At 40.8% G+C, this 21085-nt stretch overlaps 1 long non-coding RNA gene across 1 annotated transcript; it reads right to left on the reverse strand.

Moving 5' to 3' along the window:
* Window positions 1-4455: 4455 nt before the first annotated feature.
* LOC130989049 (uncharacterized) lies at window positions 4456-5994 on the reverse strand. Its single transcript, XR_009090425.1, has 3 exons — window positions 5607-5994; window positions 5341-5509; window positions 4456-4489 (listed from the first exon to the last, which is right to left on the reverse strand). It is a non-coding gene; the product is annotated as an uncharacterized LOC130989049 (long non-coding RNA).
* Window positions 5995-21085: the final 15091 nt, after the last annotated feature.

Genomic DNA, 21085 nt, shown 5'->3' on the forward strand with positions numbered 1-21085 from the left:
CTGATTTCAGTAAAACAGGAGTCCTTGTTTGCATGTAAAGTTTCGTTTTGATCTCTGACTGAGATCCCTCTGATTGAGGTCAGTAGATTATTGTAAAAATAGCCTATAGGTGTATTCCCCTCCCCCCCATACACCTATTCGAGACCCCCCGGACCTAACAATTGGTATCAGAGCAGGTTGTTCGCAAGAACTATCTGCATCTGACTAGGTTCTAATTGAACTAGATCCTTTTTGGGGGAATTGTTGTTTTTATCTCTTCTCGAGATTATTCTTGAGACTGCTTGTTTTGTGTTCATTTCCTGTTTCCTGTGTGCTTCTACCTGTTCTCTCTAACAATGTACAGGAACAAGAAGGATTCCTCCAGCGATTATGTTCTTACATATTTTCGAGGAATCAGCGGATTTGAGTTGGGATCATTGGACTCTAATGAAGAAGAAAGATTCATCTTTCCAGAAGAGAACATGAGTCCAACTCACTCACAATCAGAAGAATCAAGCAGATATGATCAAACGCGACTAGAGTATCAACACCTAAGATCAAGATTTGAAGATCTCCTTAGGGAGCACAAACAGATCATCAAAGAGGCTGATCGTGTGCAAGATGCTCGAAGGATCGTCATGCGCCACTTCATTTCAGATGAAGACGAATCTGACAAAAGAGATGTACAGGAGCGCAGACTGATCAACAGACTGAAACTTCTTCAGTCTCAAAAACAAGAACTTCTACAACGTCTCAAGGAAGCAGAGACAGAATTCAAAATGGCGTCAGAAGTTTTTGAAAGAGTGATCCGTGAGGAATCACTTCAGCACATAAGAAAGAAGGAACGTGAAAGGAGTGTGCAGCAACAGCCAACGGACTTGAATTCAAAGGAGAATCAGTCATAAGACTCAGGGGGAACTTACACTTCAAACATCGATGTATCTAGTGATGATCACTGTGTAAGCCTCCCTCAACAATTTCTTGTATCTATGACTGTTTTTCTTTAATACTTTTTGGCTATATTGTAATTAGTCTGACGTGTTTGAATGCTTACTCTCTTTATTTTAAGTATTAGACACGTGCACATTTATTTTAAAACGATTGTCACACGATCACACGAACCCGCCCTTTTTACTAAGAAGCGGAGTGATCCACGTGGCACGACTCCATTTACACGGATTTCAAACGATTATTGAAACCGCCTTTTGCACGATCTTTCACACTCTCTTCAAAAATGTTACATCTTCGACTAAAGATTTACTCAATCTCAGAGAAATCTTTGTGTGCCAAATTTCTTGAGAATACCTTTTTCTGCAAGATTAACAGTAAGAATCCACAGTTTTACCTCTGTGAGAATCAACCATCAGACTTTTGCAGAAAACCTCTTAAAGATACAAATGGGAAAATCAGCATCACAACAAGTTGTGTGTTACGAATCTGTTGTCACACTGGAGGCACTCCAACAGTTTGCTGATTTCAATAAGATCAACGAGATCTTAGAACGACATGGATGGATGAAGTTCGTCCAATGCTCGCCTAAGTTTCTTCTCGACGAGTCGATCATCCGAGAATTCTACGACAACATCAAAACAGATGAATCGACTGGTGAACTCAAAATAGAGATTTCTGTTTTTACAAATGAAGGCTTTTCAGAATCAACCAAGATGTCCATCAACATATCTAAAGCTGTGAGAGATATGTTCAATCTTCCAACTGATGGACCAGCTCCATTCTTCACCGACGAAGAAGCCACAGAGCACATGAGAGAAGCTCTGACAAGCAATGCATCTACCGATTACGTCATCACCAATGTTCTGAGCATTTCAAGAATTCATCTTCATCTCAGACCAATTGCCAAGTTGATCAAGAAATGTTGGTTTGGCACTCTTGGATCCCCTGGTCATCTCTCAAGACCACACAAACTTGTGTTGATCGCCCTGATGCAGAAAGGCCCATTCAACTGGGAGAAGGCCTACATTCAGATTCTCGCTGAAGAGAAGAAGGAATCCCACTCCACCAAACATCTGCGTCAAGGAACAAGTGTCTCAGCACTCATTCTTCATAGTGCTAAGGAAACACCTTGCTTCTGGAAGAACACTACTCAAGTGTCTTCCACCATCCAACTGTTTGAAAAACAGAAAAGTTCACTCAGAGGGAATATCAGTATCTCGACTGAAATTCCTCTCCTCACTTCTGAGCCATGATACAAGACTCGAGGCTCAACCAAAAGAAAGTTCGAAAGCGTGTCGTCTCCAGTCAAGATCTCGCTGGACACCCCTCAGAAATGTCACAATGAGGAACATGAAGAAGATGCTCCAAAATCTTTTGAAGAAGTTCCAATGCCACGCACGGAAAATGCTCAACAACAGGCTCCGTCTGTCCCTCCAGCAGATGAAGAAAATCAACCGACAGAGGAGACACAAGCAACCTATGACAGAGAAACGAAATCTGAAGAACTTCCTCTCAGAGGTTTCTCACTACAAGAGAACTTCCATTACTGTCTTGAAGGGTTCAACAAGAAGGGAAAGTTTGATGAAGTCACTGACGTCAATGCCGCATCCTCATCCTCAACCTTTGTCAATCAAACTGCCCTTCCCAAAAACTTCGTGACACAACTGTCCGAACACTGTGTCACAACCCTTTTTCCCACAGTCTTAGCCTCCCTGAATCCTGAAGAGTTCCAAGCTCTTGTCAGCTATTTCTTCTTTATCTTCGTCAAAACCCTACCCAAATCCCAATACAAGGAGATTGATGAAGTTCTCACTGAAAGAGAGATGGAAGCCTTGGAGAATAGCATCTTTGAGAAGTTCAGAGTCACAAATGTTTGGGATGGCATCCACGACTGGGCACCCAACTTCAGACTGTACCTCACTTGCAGAATAGCATCTTTGAGAATAGCATCTTTGAGAAGTTCAGAGTGACAACTTGTTCTTTGCAAGTATAGTTGGCACTCGTTTAAACCTCTCCCCCATAAGAGTGTTTGAGTGACTCGGAGTTCAGGAAGGTACTCTGAACTCTGAAAGGGAAGTCTGAGCACGAGGTGTGCTTAGCAGGGAAATCCTACGCGAGTTGTGTAGGTGCTGAAATCCTACGCGAGGTGTGTAGGTGGGGAAACCCTACGCGAGGTGTGTAGGTGCTGAAGAGAGTTTATCTTCAGTTTACGGTTTGCAGTGCACCAGGCAAGCACTTGCGGAGTGGATTGTTGGTCTGATCAACCAGCCGTGGATGTAGGAAAGAGTTTTTCCGAACCACGTAAAAGTCTCTGTGTTATTTACAGCTTTCAGTTTTACTTTCATAACTGTGCTATTTCATTTGATAAAACTGAACACTGACTAACAGCAAGAGAAACCCTAATCCAACTATCTGCTCCACCGAGGCTATTTGAAACTAAGTTTAATTTCCGCTGCGTGTGATATCAATCTGACTGAAGTATCCTCTGATAGTAAGGAAGAGAGATATCATATCTATCATTGCAAACACGACTGAAGCCCTTACGTGGATCAATTAAGTTCTAGTGACTTAACTGATAACTCTTTACTGAAGAGCTTTCAGTATCAGTCGTCAACCCTGTTGGTCAAAACTAATTTCGGTTAAACAGGTGTCTGGTTTGCTTGTAAAGTTTCTTTTCTATCTCTGATTGAGATCCCTCTGATTGAGATTGGTAGATAGCTAAAAATAGCCTATAGGTGTATTCCCCCCCCCATACACCTATTCGAGACCCCCCGGACCTAACAATTGGTATCAGAGCAGGTTGTTCGCAAGAACTATCTGTCTCTGACTAGTTCCTACTTGAACTAGATCCTTCTTCTTAAAGGTCTCGAAGAAGTTTTTACTCTTTCTTATTTTTGTGCTTGCTATTTGCTCTATCTGCTGTTATCTGTTCTCTCTTTTTTGATGGAGACTAACCACCACTACAAAAAAAAACGCTAATAGACAACGGTTTTTGACCGTTGTCTATTAAGAAATCAACTGTTGTAAATGAGAGTATTGTCTATTGAAGGGCGGTCATAGACAACGGTCGGAAATCCGTTGTCTATTCTCTGATAGACAACGGTCGGAACACCGTTGTCTATTCTCAGATAGACAACAGAGTCCTGACCGTTGTCTATCAGAGAATAGACAACAGTTGGGCGTCCGTTGTCTATTCTCTTACTGACAATCATTATCTATATTACAATTTTTATTTTATATTTATATTTAAAATTTTCTGCTTTTTCAATATATATTTCAATAAATCTAAAAACATAATATTAAAAGCCAAAATTACATAAATTAATAATAGAATTCATACATTAAAATCAAACATCATCCTATTGAAACATTGTTCATCATCCTATATTACATTGAAATATTGCTCATCATCCTATATTACATTGAAACATAACTGACAAGCAAACTTAATTGAGGCAGTAACTAGATCAGTTTCTATTGGATGCCCAGTCGCGACTGTGAGTTGGCTAAAGTAAGCACAACATGCTCCTTTCCCTGACATTCTCTACCTCACGCAGATCTGAGAATTACACAGAAAATTCAATTGAGAATTAATATGAGGATACAAGAATACAAGAATTTGGGAATAACAAACAAGAAGAATTAACCAAGTGGAAAGTTCTGGATATATACTAATCTTGAACTCTATATTAATAAATAATAAGGTAACTGCAAATAAACAGGTAAAGTAGCAGAGACAAAACTAGTAAGGCCCTTGTGTATAGGCAGTAGAATCTAAAGTTAAGCAGATGATTAGCCTATTAAATATAATTATTATAAACAAGAACATGTTGAAAGAGAACATATTCATTTATCACGAGACTAAAGTACTGCATAAGCCTACAAGTGAAACAATTTAAAACTATTATTTGCCTCCATCCCCCCTATAAAAACTACTTGAATCTCCCACCTATGGAGGAAAGATTGGTCTCTCCTGCTTTACAAGAAGATATACAACATACAAGATTATCACAATTACCAAATCAGCTAGTGATGCTGATTATGATCTAATTCCACAAATGAGAGGGTTGTGCACCAACTGAAAGAATGACAGAGGCTTCTTCCAGTTACCAATATCGGCAGAGATATTAAATAAATCTCTAAGCACAAATTTAATAGCTTTTACTTACAGCCGAAGAACTTAAAGCAAACATGGTTAATAATCCACCTACTTAAGCATATTGTGCTCATCATTTGTCATAGCACCACCAGAAGGTTTGCAAATTTCGGCTATTCTATCAAATACCAAGAGAGAATTGCTAGAATCAAACAATCTCCACCTGACCATCATCGGTAGGAATAAACACAATGTACACATTAAAATCATCATCAACTTGAGACCAAAACAATGAGAGGGGATTGCAAACGAACCAATTTGCAGCATTTCTCTCGAGGGGAATTGAACTTTCGGATGGTGTTCACGACGACAATTTGAATCCATGGGAGCGAGATTTGCCCGACGCGCGGCGCCTCTCCCATCCACCAACTCCAAACCTTCCTCACTCCGCCTCCAAACCACCAAAAATTCCTCCACCACCGTCTGCCAAAGAGGGAAATGAGAAGAGAATTTCAGTTTTTAAACAAAAAGGGGAACGAAATGAAAGGAATTAGAAACTAAAGAAATATAGGGTTTTTACCAAGGCAGACGGACGGCGGCGGCCGCGACTCTGCTGCTGTCGGTTGAAGATTTGAAGGGGAGAACGAGCGGTGGCGGCGGCCGGAGGAGGGCTACTGTCGTCCGCCGAAGTTTGTTGGAAAGAGAGAGAGAGATTTTGTCAGATCTGGGGGAGAGCAGAGTGAGGATGGCGGCGCTAGTGTCGTCGGTAGGAGTCAGGAGGGGGAGGCGGCGTGGCTGGCGGCGGCGGATTCTGTGGGAGCCGTGATTGGGGCTAGGGCTCAGACGGCGGAGGCTCTCACCGTCGCCGATCTAAGTAAGAGGGGTAAAGGAGATGAGGCGGTGATGCCGCCGAGAGAGAGAAGGGAGAGCCGGGCGTGTCAGCGGCTTATCGCCGTTGCTTTGCCGGGAAGGACGAGTGGCGGTGGCGACTCTGCTGCTATCGTCGTTGCTTTGCGGGAAATCTGAGAGAGAGAGCTGAAATCTGAGAGAGAGATAGTGAGATGGGAGGGGGCGCGGCGCAGGAGAGATAAGGGGAATAGGGTTGGAGTTGGGTTTGTGTTGGGTTTAAATGTTTAATATGGGTATAAAATGTTAATGAAGAGAAAAAAAATAAAATATTTTTAATTTTGTTTTTTCATAATTTATTTATTTTTTATGATTTTTATACCATATTAAATATTTTTTCATTAACTTAAATTTAACATGTAGTATTAAGTATTTTTTTTATGAATTAAATTTGATGATGTTCTTAAAAAAATTAAAGAAAAAAATAGTAAAAAACAAATTAGTGAAAGAAGAGAGAGAAAAATGTAGGAAAAAACTCCTCTTTTATAGACAACGATTTTTCCAAAACCGTTGTCTATGACCGCCCTAAATAGACAACGGTTTTGAAAAACCGTTGTCTATAGTTATAATAGACAACGGTTTTCAGACACGTTGTCTATGACCGCCATAAATAGACAACGGTTTTTCAAAAACCGTTGTATATAGTTATAATAGACAACGGGTTTCAGATCCGTTGTCTATGACCGCCCTAAATAGACAACAGTTTTTCCAAAACCGTTGTCTATAGTTATCATAGACAACGGGTTTCAGATCCGTTGTCTATGACCGCCCTAAATAGACAACGGTTTTTCCAAAACCGTTGTCTATAATTATCATAGACAACTGGTTTAGAAGCATGTTGTATATATTATGTTGTCTATGAGCTGAATTCTTGTAGTGCACAACAGATTATCTTCTCTACCTATGTTTAGTATTGAAAAATACGACATATGGAAGTTTCGGCTTGAAAGCTTCCTCACCGCCCAACATTGCAGAATGTGGGAAGTCATCACCAGCGGTCCGATCATCATCACCGAAACTGTAAAAAGAGTTCCTAATGACATCCGTCAGGAACCTTATGATGAGGACCAGCCCAAGTCAAAGGCAGACTTCACCACAGAAGAAAGGAAGCAAGATGAGTTAGACAACCTCGCCAAAAGCATCATCTCCGGCACCGTCCCCGACAAACATGTCATGAAGATCATCAAGTGCAGAACAGCAAAGGAGATGTGGGACATTCTGGAAAGAATGTGCGTAGGTTCTGAGGAAATCAAGGATAATAAGCTATCCATAGCTTGCCAGAAATTCGACTCCTTCCACATGCTCAAGAATGAATCTGTCGAGGAAATGGAACAAAGATTCAATCTTATATTGAATGAAGTTCAATCCATTTCCAAAGACAAATACACTCAACGAGAAATCAACCTGAAGATTCTTCGAGCACTGCCACGTGGAGAATGGCAGATCTACTCAGTCGCTCATCAGCATAAGCCAGGATTCAGTCAGCTCCCGACAAACAAGCTTTTCTCTGATCTCATGGCAAATGAGTTCGACCTTATGAGAAATATTGGTAACAAGAAGGCTGGAGGATCAGACGAAGATGGTCCATCAACCTCAAGAGGAGCTGCACTGAAGGCCTCGACCAGAGAAAGCAAAAAGCAGATCAAGGAGCCAACGGAACTCAACCCTGAGGACTTCTTCAGTCAATATGCCTTGTTGACTGACAGATTCAACAAGATGGTGTCCAAGTTCCGGAAGTACAGAAGGTTCCACAAGCAGCACTACAAGGGAAAAGAAAGAGAAGGGGACTCCAGACATTCCACAGATCGAAGCGGAGAAAGGAAGTCAGCCGCTTACGACATCAAAGAATTGGAATGTTTTGGATGTAGAAAGAAAGGGCACTTTCGACATGAATGCCCTGATTTGACTCCAGCTGAGCGCAGGGAACTGAAAGCGAAGAAAGATCGCAGATCTTCAAAGAAGAAAGCGATGGTTGTTGATGATGCTGACTCTTCCAACGACACATCAGAATCATCCGACTTCGACAGTTCCAGCTCAGATGATGAGAGCCGAGCCCTGATGGCCAACGAATCAGAAAGTGTAGCTGACAACAGCTACGACAATGGAATGAATGGCCCAGAGGTAAAATCTCTCACAAAAACTCCATATACTGATAACTTCCTGATGCTTTCAGGAGACCACTCAGAATCTGGAGATAGCTCATCCGTTGAAATTGACGAGGTTGATCAGCTCCTGACTGATCACTATCAGCTGAGGAAAATGTTCGAAGATCTCCTCAAGCAGAATCAGAAAATGGACAAGGAGATCAATGATGAACGAGCTAAACATCAGACAATCATCTACTTTCCGGATGAAACTTGTCTTGATCAGCTAATCATGGAGAACAGCCGACTAGAAGAAGAGCTCAGAGTCTCCAACTCAGAATGTGAAAGAGCATCTCATGAAATCAAGAGGCTCAATCACAAGCTGGAAGAAACAGTCAAGAGCTGCATGATGCAGTCTCCCATGATGAGCAACTTTCCATCGAAAAGACTGGTCAACAGCATCGGAGGAAAGGTTACAGCTGCCAAAGGAAAGGATATCATGATCATCTCTAAGAATGATCCTTCTGAAATCACAACCCCAGAAGAATCAAGAGATCATGATATGGATGAAGTTCACAAGCGCAGACTGATGGCCAGATCAAATGTTCCACCTCCACGAAGCTACAGACGAGCTAAGGAGGCTCCCAACCAGATCATCGTATTGAAAAGGCTGGAAAGCAGATTTCAGTCAAAGATCCGGGAAGGAACATCAGGAGCCAAGAAGAATCTTCCTCATCAATCCAGGGGGAAGAAAGGCCACATCAGTCAGAAACTGACATCCTCAGTTCAGTTTCAGAAGGAACAACATCCATGGAGATCAAGCAATGCTGAGTCCAGTCGAGCCATGCCACTTCCTCGACGACAAGCCACTGGATGTCAGACAAATTTCGATAAGTCTGCAAAGACTAAAGTATCTCAAGGAAGATACTTCGCCGAGCAAAGAAGACCTCAACCACTCATCAGACAGAACTGCTACAAGAGTGAGGCCTTCAAAAGGATTTCTCAACAGAAGAATGCTCACGTGCCACCTGAAGCGCCAACGACATCGATCAGACATCCAAAAATGCGCAAAAGATCAGCAAGACCAATTCTGAAGCAGATTTGGGTTCCAAAGGGAACTCGAACTAACATTGAAGGACCCAAAGTTTGATTGGGTGCCTGAAGCAACTCTTCCTTGCAGGTCAATGTCAGGAAACATAAAAAGAAGGAAGAGGCCAAAGCTTCAATCAGAACGTGGTATCTGGACAGTGGCTGTTCGAAGCATATGACGGGCTACAAAGAATATCTTTCTCAGTATGTTGAGAAAGCTGGATCCAAAGTTGCATTTGGAGACAACTCGATTGGAGAAACAAAAGGCTACGGTGTGCTCAACATGGGTAACGCCAGTATCAGTAATGTTAGCTTTGTTTCTGGTCTTAAACATAATCTGTTGTCTGTAAGTCAATTTTGTGACAGTGGTTTCACAATTAAAATCAGAAAGGATGAATTCACTGTTAGAAACAATCAGAAGAAGGTGGTTCTGAAGGGATTCAGACAAGGGAGTCTCTACGTCGTTTCTTGGAAAGACAGTCCACCAGAAACGTGCCTCATCAGCAAGAGCAGCTCGGAGCTCAATTGGCTATGGCACAAGAGACTCAACCATCTCAACTTCAAGAAGATCAACAAACTTGCTAAACATCAACTGGTAGAAGGTCTTCCTTCTATTGTATTCCAGAAGAAGCAAGAATGTGAAGCATGCCTCAGAGGAAAGCAAACGCGGACGTCATTCAAGTCAAAGATAGGACACTCCTCTGGAAGGATTCTGCATCTACTTCACATGGATCTGTTTGGCCCGATCACTCCAAGAAGCTACAATGGTAGGAAGTACACCTTGGTAGTTGTGGATGATTATTCACGATATACTTGGGTTATCTTTCTCTTCAAAAAGAAGGAGACACTGGAGGAACTGCCAAAGCTGCTGAAAAGACTGAGCGTTGAAAAGGAAGTCAACATCATCAGCATCAGATCAGATCGTGGGACTGAGTTCCTCAATACTGTCATTCGTGAGTATTGTGATGAACAAGGAATTAGTCATCAAACTTCTGCAGCAAGAACTCCACAGCAGAATGGAGTTGCAGAAAGAAGAAACCGGTCTCTAAAGGAAGCAGCCAGGACGATGCTAGCCGAATCGCTCCTTCCTCACTCAGAGACATGGAAGAACTCCATACGAGTTATGGAAGAACAGAAAGCCATTGATTGCCTACTTTCATGCTTTCGGTTCTAAGTGTTTCATACACAACAATGATAAGAAGAGGTTGAACACCTTCGATAGCAAGGCTGATCCAGGAGTCTTCCTTGGATACTCTGGAACAGAACGTTCAAGCAAAGCCTATCGAGTGTTCAATACTCAAACTCTTTGTGTAGAAGAAACACCTCATGTGATCTTTGATGAGTCTACAGATGGTTTCAGGGAACAAGATGCTGAAAAGGGTGTTCAGATCGCTGAAGGTTCCAAAGCTGAAATCCACCTTGTCGAGCCCTCTACTGTCTTGGTGTGGGGACCTGGAAAAGATGAAGATGCCCAGATGCTTCAGTATCAGAAGATCAACCAACGGTCTGAAGTCCAGACTGGAGCCAATACAGATGGCATCAGTCAAGGGGGAACTCCAGTTGCTGAAGTTCAAGTTGAACGCGCAGAAGCCGCCCCAACTCAACTCACCCCTGCTCCAGAAGGTGCTCAACATCCCAGAGCTATTCTGACCGAAGAAGCTCCACCATCCCTTGAAGAGATCAAGAAGTATCGAAGATGGTTTGAACTCCACTCTAAGGAGAACATCATTGGAGAGCCATCAGATGGCGTCAAGACTCAGAGATCAATGTGCAACCTCGTCTTCGACATCAACCAGAACTGCATCAACGAAGATAAGAATTTCAGCTGTTTCTTATCAACTACAGAGCCCAAGGATATTGAAGAAGCTCTGAAGTCCACTGAATGGGTCATCGCAATGCTAGAGGAGCTCAATGAATTCAACCGGAATTCAGTTTGGGAGCTTGTGGATCGACCAGACGATGCAAAGGTGATTGGATTGAAATGGATTTTCAAGAACAAGGAAGACGAAGAAGAAAACGTTGTGAGAAACAAATCAAGGCTTGTGGCTAAAGGATACAGTCAAGAAGAAGGAATCGACTACGACGAGACATTCGCCCCAGTTGCCAGATTGGAAGCAGTCAGACTCTTCTTAGCCTTCGCAGCTCACAAAGGTTTCAAGGTACACCAAATGGATGTCAAGTGTGCATTTCTTAATGGAGTGCTCACAGATGAAGTCTATGTAGAACAACCTCCTGGATTTGAGGTTGCTGGACCAGAAAAGGTGTACAAGCTGAAGAAAGCGCTCTATGGGTTGAAGCAAGCACCAAGAGCGTGGTATGATACTCTCTCTAAGTATCTGGTTGAACAAGGCTTCAAAAAGGGATCTGTGGATAGAACCTTGTTCACTCTCAAAGAAGGAGAAGATCTCTTGCTTGTTCAAATTTATGTCGATGACATAATCTTCGGATCCAAATCCGAACGCATGTGCAATAAGTTTGCTGACATCATGACAAACAAATTCCAAATGTCCATGATGGGAAAAATGAATTTCTTTCTCAAATTGCAAGTCAAGCAGACCAAAGAAGGAATACTGATCAGCCAGTCCAAGTATGCCAAGGAGCTGATAGCTAAGTTCGGTATTCAGCACATGAAATCAGTCAAGATCCCAATGAACACAAACTGGAAAGTTGATCCAGGTTCAGAAGGAAGCTTTGTCTCTTCGAAGAAGTACAGAGAAATCATTGGATCTTTGCTGTATTTGACTGCGAGCAGACCAGATATCGCATTTGCAGTCGGGGTTTGTGCAAGATATCAATCAGATCCTAATGAAGCTCATTTGGATGCAGCTAATCGAATTCTGAGATATCTCAAGGGCACACCCAATTTAGGATTGTGGTACCCAGCAGACGACGACATCAAGCTCACCGGATTTTCAGACTCCGACTTCGGTGGATGCAAGCTTGATCGCAAATCAACCTCCGGAACATGTCAATTCCTAGGCAACAAGCTCATCTCTTGGTTTTCAAAGAAGCAGACTTCAGTCGCCACCTCTACAACTGAAGCTGAATATGTTGCTGCCGGAAGCTGCTGCTCACAAATCCTGTGGTTAGTCCATCAACTAAAGGACTATGGGATCGAGGAAAAGGAAGTTCCTATCTATTGCGACAGCTCCAGTGCTATTGCAATCTCCCAGAATCCAGTTCATCACACCAGAGTCAAACATATTGAGATTCGACATCACTTCATTCGTGATCATGTCGAAAAGAAGAATATCTCTGTGGAATGGATTCCCACTGCTATTCAGAGAGCGGACCTGCTGACCAAGGCTCTTCCAGAAGAGAGGTTCAATGATCTATGTGCAAAGATCGGCCTCATTGATCACTAATTTCTTAGCAACAAATACTGCAACTAACACAGGCAATTGTAGCAAGTAAAAAGTAACCGAGTATCGTATCCACAGGGACTGAAAAATCGAAATCACTCTAGCTATCTCCTAAACAAACTAAAATAGTAGACATGCAAACGAAAATAAAGATTGATTTACTAAAACGCAAATAACAAATAAAAACACTTAGGAAATTCAAATAATAAAAGACTCTGACCCTAGGGATATACTTTTACTAATTAACTACATGCATTTAACCTATTGATTCAATTACCAATTTAATCCAACCCTGATGAGATATCACAAAACTATTCACAAGCTTCTCTAACGAACACCTATGAAAGTAGATTAATTTACCCCCCTTCACATTCAAGACTCCAAGGAATAAATTAACTCCCAAGCGTACACAAAGAATAGCTCCCTATAGTTTCACCTATCCCATTCAAGTGTCAAGGCTACTACTATAACATGCATTCCTGAATTGGCTGAACAATTATCGCATTCAAGACTCAAACTGAACAGCTAGACATGTAAATTATTGGCCAAATAATTCACAAGAAATTAAGCACCAGGAATCATGAATCACAAGTTGGAGGGCAAATTGATATCAATAAATCATACACACATAATTAATCAGATATGTACAAACCCTAGGTTCAGATGAAAGAACTAGCTGGACATCATAAAATAAAATAAAAGCATAAATAAAAGAAAGCAATTGAAATAAATAAAATAGATAAAACCCGGAAGAAATTCTGGATGAACAGCTTGAATCTTGAATCTTGCAGGAAAAGAAATCTAATCTATGAAAGCATTAAAATCCTAAGTCTAAAACTGAAAAATATGAAAAGAGGTAAAGAGATGTGAAAAGATGTGTCTAATAGGTCAGGGAAAGGACCTATATATAGGCACAGGAGATAAATACAGTGTAGAGCTCGAAAATACTGATAAAATCCGAAAATCCCGCAAAATCCCGAAAATTCGGAAATTCCCGTCGGGCACTATTCACTGCTATGCGCGACTTTCTTGTTTCGGCCATATCTTCCTTGTCCGAACTCGGATTTGCGAACCGTTTGCGCCTACGAACTCGTATCGAGACGATCTACAACTTTCATTAAGATCAACAGTCCAAATTCGAACTCCATATTTCTGTAAAATTCATCAAAGTACGAGAAAGTAACATATTTCACAAGATAAAACAATTTAAGCACAAAACAATCATCCAACACTCAATTTCCTATAAAATTAACATTATAAGAACACTAAAAACCATGGAAACATGAGTGTTATCAACTCCCCAAACTTAAGCCATTGTTCGTCATCGAATAATGAGAAGAACACAATCAAAAACACGAATGGGTAAGAAATATAGCTCATTGATGCCTCCGAAAGAATAAGAATGATAGAATTCTCAAATCCTCAATAATTAAGCACAAAAATCATCAATAAACACAACTTATAGCAAAATCAACCTTGACATTCCAAACAATTGAATCTCACAAGGTATGTGTATCACTCAACTCTCAATTTGAGGGAATATATATATAGGACGTGTATGCTCTCATCGAATTCAATGCAATGTAGATCACTTACCATAAGCTTGCCAATCGTCTACAATCTCCATCGCTAAAAGTGTGCCAAGACTAAGATCAAAAAGGTCTTTTTGTTTGGGTTATAATGTAGGGACATTGGTTAAGGTAGGGAAATATAGGCTAAGTGACTCAAATAAATTAAGAACACCAACCTTATAACTTCACAAAGCAAGTATGGAATAAATTCCATCTTCCACCCAACTATATCACCATAATCAACACAACTCAAGGGATTTAATCATCACAAAACAGAACTAAACACTCTTTTATGCTCTCCATTTATTTTCAACAAACAAAAAGTCGATTTTCTAACAAATATCTCAAAGTACACTCGACTTCACACTTTTTTTTTCTATTTTTTTTTCTTTTTTCTTTTTTTTTCTTCCTCGACAATTTTTTTTTCTTTTCTTTTCACAACTTTTTAGAGCTTATAAGAGTAAATAGTAGCTCAATATCATCCCTGCTTTTTCACAACCCACTATGAATATTCACCACACGAAGATCCCCATATACTTCATCACCCCCTATCATCCGGCTTAAGAATAAAAGCTAAATAGGCTCAAAGAGGATAACAAATGATAAAAAAAAATTCAAGGACAGTGTTTGGGAAAAATTGTGGCTAACAAAAGATGGCCTAAAATCATCTCATAATCCTGGGCACAACAGCAACCTCAACACAGAAACCATGGCAAGTTCTAGAAGATCACCACATGCATGACAATACTCACAACAAAGAATAAACTGTGTATGATAAACAGTTATAGCTCAAAATCTTACAGGTTTATTCAACGTCTAAAAGTCAAGGTCAAAATCACTCTAGAATTATGCAAATTAGTTCCAATTATGCTTAAATCATCAAAGAAAATCAAACTCCAATTTTTTTTTACATAAATCATCATTGGCATCTCACCAGAAATCTAATGGAGCATTAATCATCTCAAAAACAAAACAAAACACAAACCACCAACCAAGCAGGATAAAACGATAAAGCCAACAATAATAATAAAAGTGATGCACATATCTACTCTCACCCCCTCCCCCAAACTTATTACAGAACATAAGTTCGAAAATAAGTTTGGAGGGATGATGATATGTGTGTCACTACTCACAGAAACACATGCTCCAAGGTGGTAGTATGGACAAGGCGCGATTTCCCGCATCTTCCAAGCTCAACACTGCACTAAACTCCCAAACAAAACCAAGAAACAAAAAGAAACAAAACGAAACTAAAAGAAAGAAAAACAAAACAAAGAAAAATAGTTGGGTTACCTCCCAACAAGTGCTTAATTTAACGTCTACAGCACGACGATACCTCATGGTCTCAATTAACATCAAACGCTGCGGGCGTGACAGACCGCCTAACACGAACAGAGACAGAGGACTCATGCGCATCAGCTGCGTGAAAGATAACTCTTCCATTCGGCACATCTATCATAGCCCTTCCCGTAGCTAAGAATGATCGACCAAGAATCAACGGCGGATTTGCATCTTCAGGAATATCGAGGACCAAGAAATCCGTAGGGAAGACGAGCTTGTCAACCTTTACAAAGATGTCTTCAAGCTTTCCTCTCGGCTTCACTCTTGATCTATCCGCCATTTGAATCTCCATCGAGGTCGGCTTGAGATCTCCAATTCCCAACCGCTTGAAAACAGAGATGGGCATCACATTGACACTAGCCCCTAAATCACATAGAGCCTCGGGAAAGAGCTCTCCTCCAATCTCGCACTCAATGGTGAAGCTACCCGGATCTTTCTTCTTCGAAAGTAGCTTCATTGGCAGCTCAGTGCCCACAGCTGTCGCCTGCGAGATTTTCCTATCCTCATGACCCATCTTCTTGGTGTGAACGACTGCCTTTTTTTCTTTATCATTGGCAGAGGAACGGATATTGGCAGAGAAATGGTTGATTTCTCTGCTCTGGCTGTTGAGTTCTGAACTTTGCTTCGCTACTCTGCTATCTTGAGGCTCTGCACGCCGGTCTGATTCTTCAAGTAGCCTCTCTAGCTCATCCACTATGCGTCTATGCTCTGTCTCCTCGGGATTTACAACTTTTCTCTCATTCTTGTAATGGGAGATCTCCAGCTTGATTTCCTTGGCATCCTTGCCGTTCCTCCGCTCTGGCCGATCCCGCTGCTCTGGCCCGCTTCTCACTTGAATTGCGTTACACTTTTTGCTCGGCTTCTCAGCACATTGCTCTTCAAGCACCTTCCTCTTCATCAGCCTACGGGGAAGTGAACCCTTTGGAATGTATTCCCTAAGTGGAACAGGAGCCTTGTGTGGTTCCTCAATCAAAGATCCATGCTCCTTGCTCGTCTCCTCACAGTTTGCTAGGAAAAATTCAATCGCTTCCTCATCTTCAGGAGACACAGTGTCATCAAAAATCGCATTGCATTTGCCCTTTGGATTGACAGTAGTGTTGCTCGGGAATTGGCTCGACTTGTGCTGCGCGGCTGCTTGGCTGGCAATCTGACCAATTTGAGTCTCCAACATCTGCACTTGCTTGGACAGTGCTGAGAAATTTTTTTCAATATGACCCACTTGGAACTCCAAATTGGTCATTCTTGTATTAACAGTTGTCTTCATACTAGACATCTCTGTTAACATCTGCTGCATCATATCCAACATTTGAAATTGAATTTGCTCAATAGTTGCCATCGTATGCAGTGCCTGAAAAAAAACGAGAAATAAAAAAAAAATAAAAATAAAAAGAAACAGTAAACGCCTGAAGTACTACCTAGTCCTATCGGAAATATTAACGCAACTTCTAATCAATTCCCGGCAACGGCGCCAAAAAGTTGATCACTAATTTCTTAGCAACAAATACTGCAACTAACATAGGCAATTGTAGCAAGTAAAAAGTAACCGAGTATCGTATCCACAGGGACTGAAAAATCGAAATCACTCTAGCTATCTCCTAAACAAACTAAAATAGTAGACATGCAAACAAAAATAAAGATTGATTTACTAAAACGCAAATAACAAATAAAAACACTTAGGAAATTCAAATAATAAAAGACTCTGACCCTAGGGATGTACTTTTACTAATTAACTACATGCATTTAACCTATTGATTCAATTACCAATTTAATCCAACCCTGATGAGATATCACAAAACTATTCACAAGTTTCTCTAACGAACACCTATGAAAGTAGATTAATTTACCCCCTTCACATTCAAGACTCCAAGGAATAAATTAACTCCCAAGCGTACACAAAGAATAGCTCCCTATAGTTTCACCTATCCCATTCAAGTGTCAAGGCTACTACTATAACATGCATTCCTGAATCGGCTGAACAATTATCGCATTCAAGACTCAAACTGAACAGCTAGACATGTAAATTATTGGCCAAATAATTCACAAGAAATTAAGCACCAGGAATCATGAATCACAAGTTGGAGGGCAAATTGATATCAATAAATCATACACACATAATTAATCAGATATGTACAAACCCTAGGTTCAGATGAAAGAACTAGCTGGACATCATAAAATAAAATAAAAGCATAAATAAAAGAAAGCAATTGAAATAAATAAAATAGATAAAACCTAGAAGAAATTCTGGATGAACAGCTTGAATCTTGAATCTTGCAGGAAAAGAAATCTAATCTATGAAAGCATTAAAATCCTAAGTCTAAAACTGAAAAATATGAAAAGAGGTAAAGAGATGTGAAAAGATGTGTCTAATAGGTCAGGGAAAGGACCTATATATAGGCACAGGAGATAAATACAGTGTAGAGCTCGAAAATACTGATAAAATCCGAAAATCCCGCAAAATCCCGAAAATTCGGAAATTCCCGTCGGGCACTATTCACTGCTGTGCGCGACTTTCTTGTTTCGGCCATATCTTCCTTGTCCGAACTCGGATTTGCGAACCGTTTGCGCCTACGAACTCGTATCGAGACGAACTACAACTTTCATTAAGATCAACAGTCCAAATTCGAATTCCATATTTCTGTAAAATTCATCAAAGTACGAGAAAGTAACATATTTCACAAGATAAAACAATTTAAGCACAAAACAATCATCCAACACTCAATTTCCTATAAAATTAACATCATAAGAACACTAAAAACCATGGAAACATGAGTGTTATCACTCATCAACCCTGAAGAGTGATGCTGTGTTTGAAGATTTTCTCAAACAGTCATGCTGACTGGTGGTCAACCAACTGCTGCTTCTACGATCGCCGACGTGGAAAGCAATGAAGTCCAAATGCTCATCTGAAGAAGAAGTCATCCTGATGATTCAATCAAGATCACGTGGTATCAACTGACTAATATGATCAGTTGATCAGTAAGTATTTTAAATGCTTACCTTTTCAAAAATCAGTTATTTCAGTTTAGAGCTTTAAGTGTTTAGTTCAAAACATTTTCTCTAACTGATCAGTTTCTTTCAAAAACCTTAACTGATTGTTGGAATTGTTGGAAAATGGAATATCCGAAAAAAGACAAGATTTTTATAAAAGAGAAAATCTATTTTGATTGAACTTGTCCTGATCTTTTTGCCAAAAATCCTTCCAACCTTTTTGCCTCTGCAATAAAATTTCTTGAAAAGCTCATTGACATGACATATGTAATGATGCCTTTCAAAGTCCCTCGCAGTGACGGCGGACGCGAAATTTTTCTTCAATTGCACTTTAGGCACAGTTTTCGAAAAACCTTTTCATCTTCTACATCTTCACGATTCTTCTGCATCAACTAACAACTCTCCACAGCCTTCACTGTGAGAAAAAGTTTCAATTTTTTTTTCCAAAAGTGGCAGAGAAAAATTGTTCCGACTAAAGGAGAAATCTATGACTGCAAAGTCATGGAGTGGAAGAATGACACTCTTAGTCTTGGTCTACACCGGACCCTTCCACTGGATCACAACGTCTCTCCGACGTCAAAGTTTGCTCTACCCTCACTTGTATCCAGCGAAGCGAGCGTCTTCCATTCTCATGCCTGGCGCCAAGAAGCTTTACCGCTTCTGGAGGAGATATTTCTTATCGCATATATCGTACTCCTCCCTGGCTTGCAACAAACAACGAGACTTCTCTTGTTGTTGGCCGGAATCTTCATGATGCATGCCATGGAGGCCCAAGTTACGTTGCATATGTGGGCTGATTTATTAGAGTCTTTTATTTTGTTTTATCTTATAATTTTCGTGGGTTATGTTAGGGTGGCTGAAATTAGGCCTTAGTTGAGTCAATTTTGAGTTTTATACCTTGTTTTGACTAAGGATATGTTTCCTTATTAGATTAGGAGTTATTTTCCATGTTTATTCTCCTAGTTTGGTTAGGTTTTCGCATACCTTATTTGTAGTCTTTATGATGGACGAAAATTAGGGTTTCTTTTGCTTGTTAGTCAAGTTAGCTTTAGTCTTTTCTTTGCCTATATATAGGCCTTCTTATGTTGGACGAAAATTAGCCTACCTTTAATCAAATTGTGAGTTTTTATTCTCTTTTGAGAGTTTCGAATTCTTCTTGATTTTTCCAAGACGAATTCAATTTATCGACGTAACGGCGAGATCAACCAACCCTCGTCGGGTGTCATTCAGCGTCCCCGAGTTGCTGCGTCAACTGCACGTTGGGGTTTAGGGATCCGTTCGCTAAATCATTCCGTGGGTTAGATTCAGAGGTTTTGGGATTTCCATCCTTTCCGTTCCAGTTCAGTCTTCCGCGTGCGTTGTGTTCGATCGATCGGCAAGGATCGTATCACTTCAGCCGCACCGGGTCTATTCTTCACAGACCCTAGGTCGGCGAATCGACGGTGTTAGTCTTCTCAGCTGCCACCGTTTCGATTATTCCTTCTCACACACCCTTCCCTCTTCTCTCTTTCTTTCTAATTCACCAACCTGATCCTTCTCCTCATAAGGCAGCCCTCTCCTTCTTCCAAGGCAGCCTTCTTCTATCTTCCACCTTCTACGTTTTCTTGTCCTCCTCCACTTCTCCGTCTTCCTTCGAATTGCTCTCCAACGGAAGAAATCTTGAGGACGATTTACGCCAACAGATCTATTCAAGAGTTCTTCTACAAATAGCGCTCGAGGATCACTTCAATCTTCACCGATTCAACAACATAAGCTGAAGCTCTACCGAAATAGCTACTCAGCCTAAAGCTTAACCGCTCAAAGCTTGAATTGAAGAAGAGAATTCCAAAGCCAAAATCAGTCAATGCTGATTACATACATTCTCTTAGACCCTAGGCATATATCTGTGTACCCAGAAGCCAAAGGTCAAACTTGCTTCAAAGAACTTGTTCTTTGCAAGTATAGTTGGCACTCGTTTAAACCTCTCCCCCATAAGAGTGTTTGAGTGACTCGGAGTTCAGGAAGGTACTCTGAACTCTGAAAGGGAAGTCTGAGCACGAGGTGTGCTTAGCAGGGAAATCCTACGCGAGTTATGTAGGTGCTGAAATCCTACGCGAGGTGTGTAGGTGCTGAAGAGAGTTTATCTTCAGTTTACGGTTTGCAGTGCACCAGGCAAGCACTTGCGGAGTGGATTGTTGGTCTGATCAACCAGCCGTGGATGTAGGAAAGAGTTTTTCCGAACTACGTAAAAGTCTCTGTGTTATTTACAGCTTTCAGTTTTACTTTCATAACTGTGCTATTTCATTTGATAAAATTGAGCACTGACTAACAGCAAGAGAAACCCTAATCAAACTATCTGCTCCACCGAGGCTATTTGAAACTAAGTTTAATTTTCGCTGCGTGTGATATCAATCTGACTGAACTATCCTCTGATAGTAAGGAAGAGAGATATCATCTCTATCATTGCAAACACGACTGAAGCCCTTACGTGGATCAGTTAAGTTCTAGTGACTTAACTGATAACTCTTTACTGAAGAGCTTTCAGTATCAGTCGTCAACCCTGTTGGTCAAAACTAATTTCGGTTAAACAGGTGTCTGGTTTGCTTGTAAAGTTTCTTTTCTATCTCTGACTGAGATCCCTCTGATTGAGGTTGGTAGATAGCTAAAAATAGCCTATAGGTGTATTCCCCCCCCCATACACCTATTCGAGACCCCCCGGACCTAACATGACCATTTTCC

Source organism: Salvia miltiorrhiza, chromosome 6, assembly GCF_028751815.1.
Source record: "Salvia miltiorrhiza cultivar Shanhuang (shh) chromosome 6, IMPLAD_Smil_shh, whole genome shotgun sequence".
Lineage (NCBI taxonomy): Eukaryota > Viridiplantae > Streptophyta > Magnoliopsida > Lamiales > Lamiaceae > Salvia > Salvia miltiorrhiza.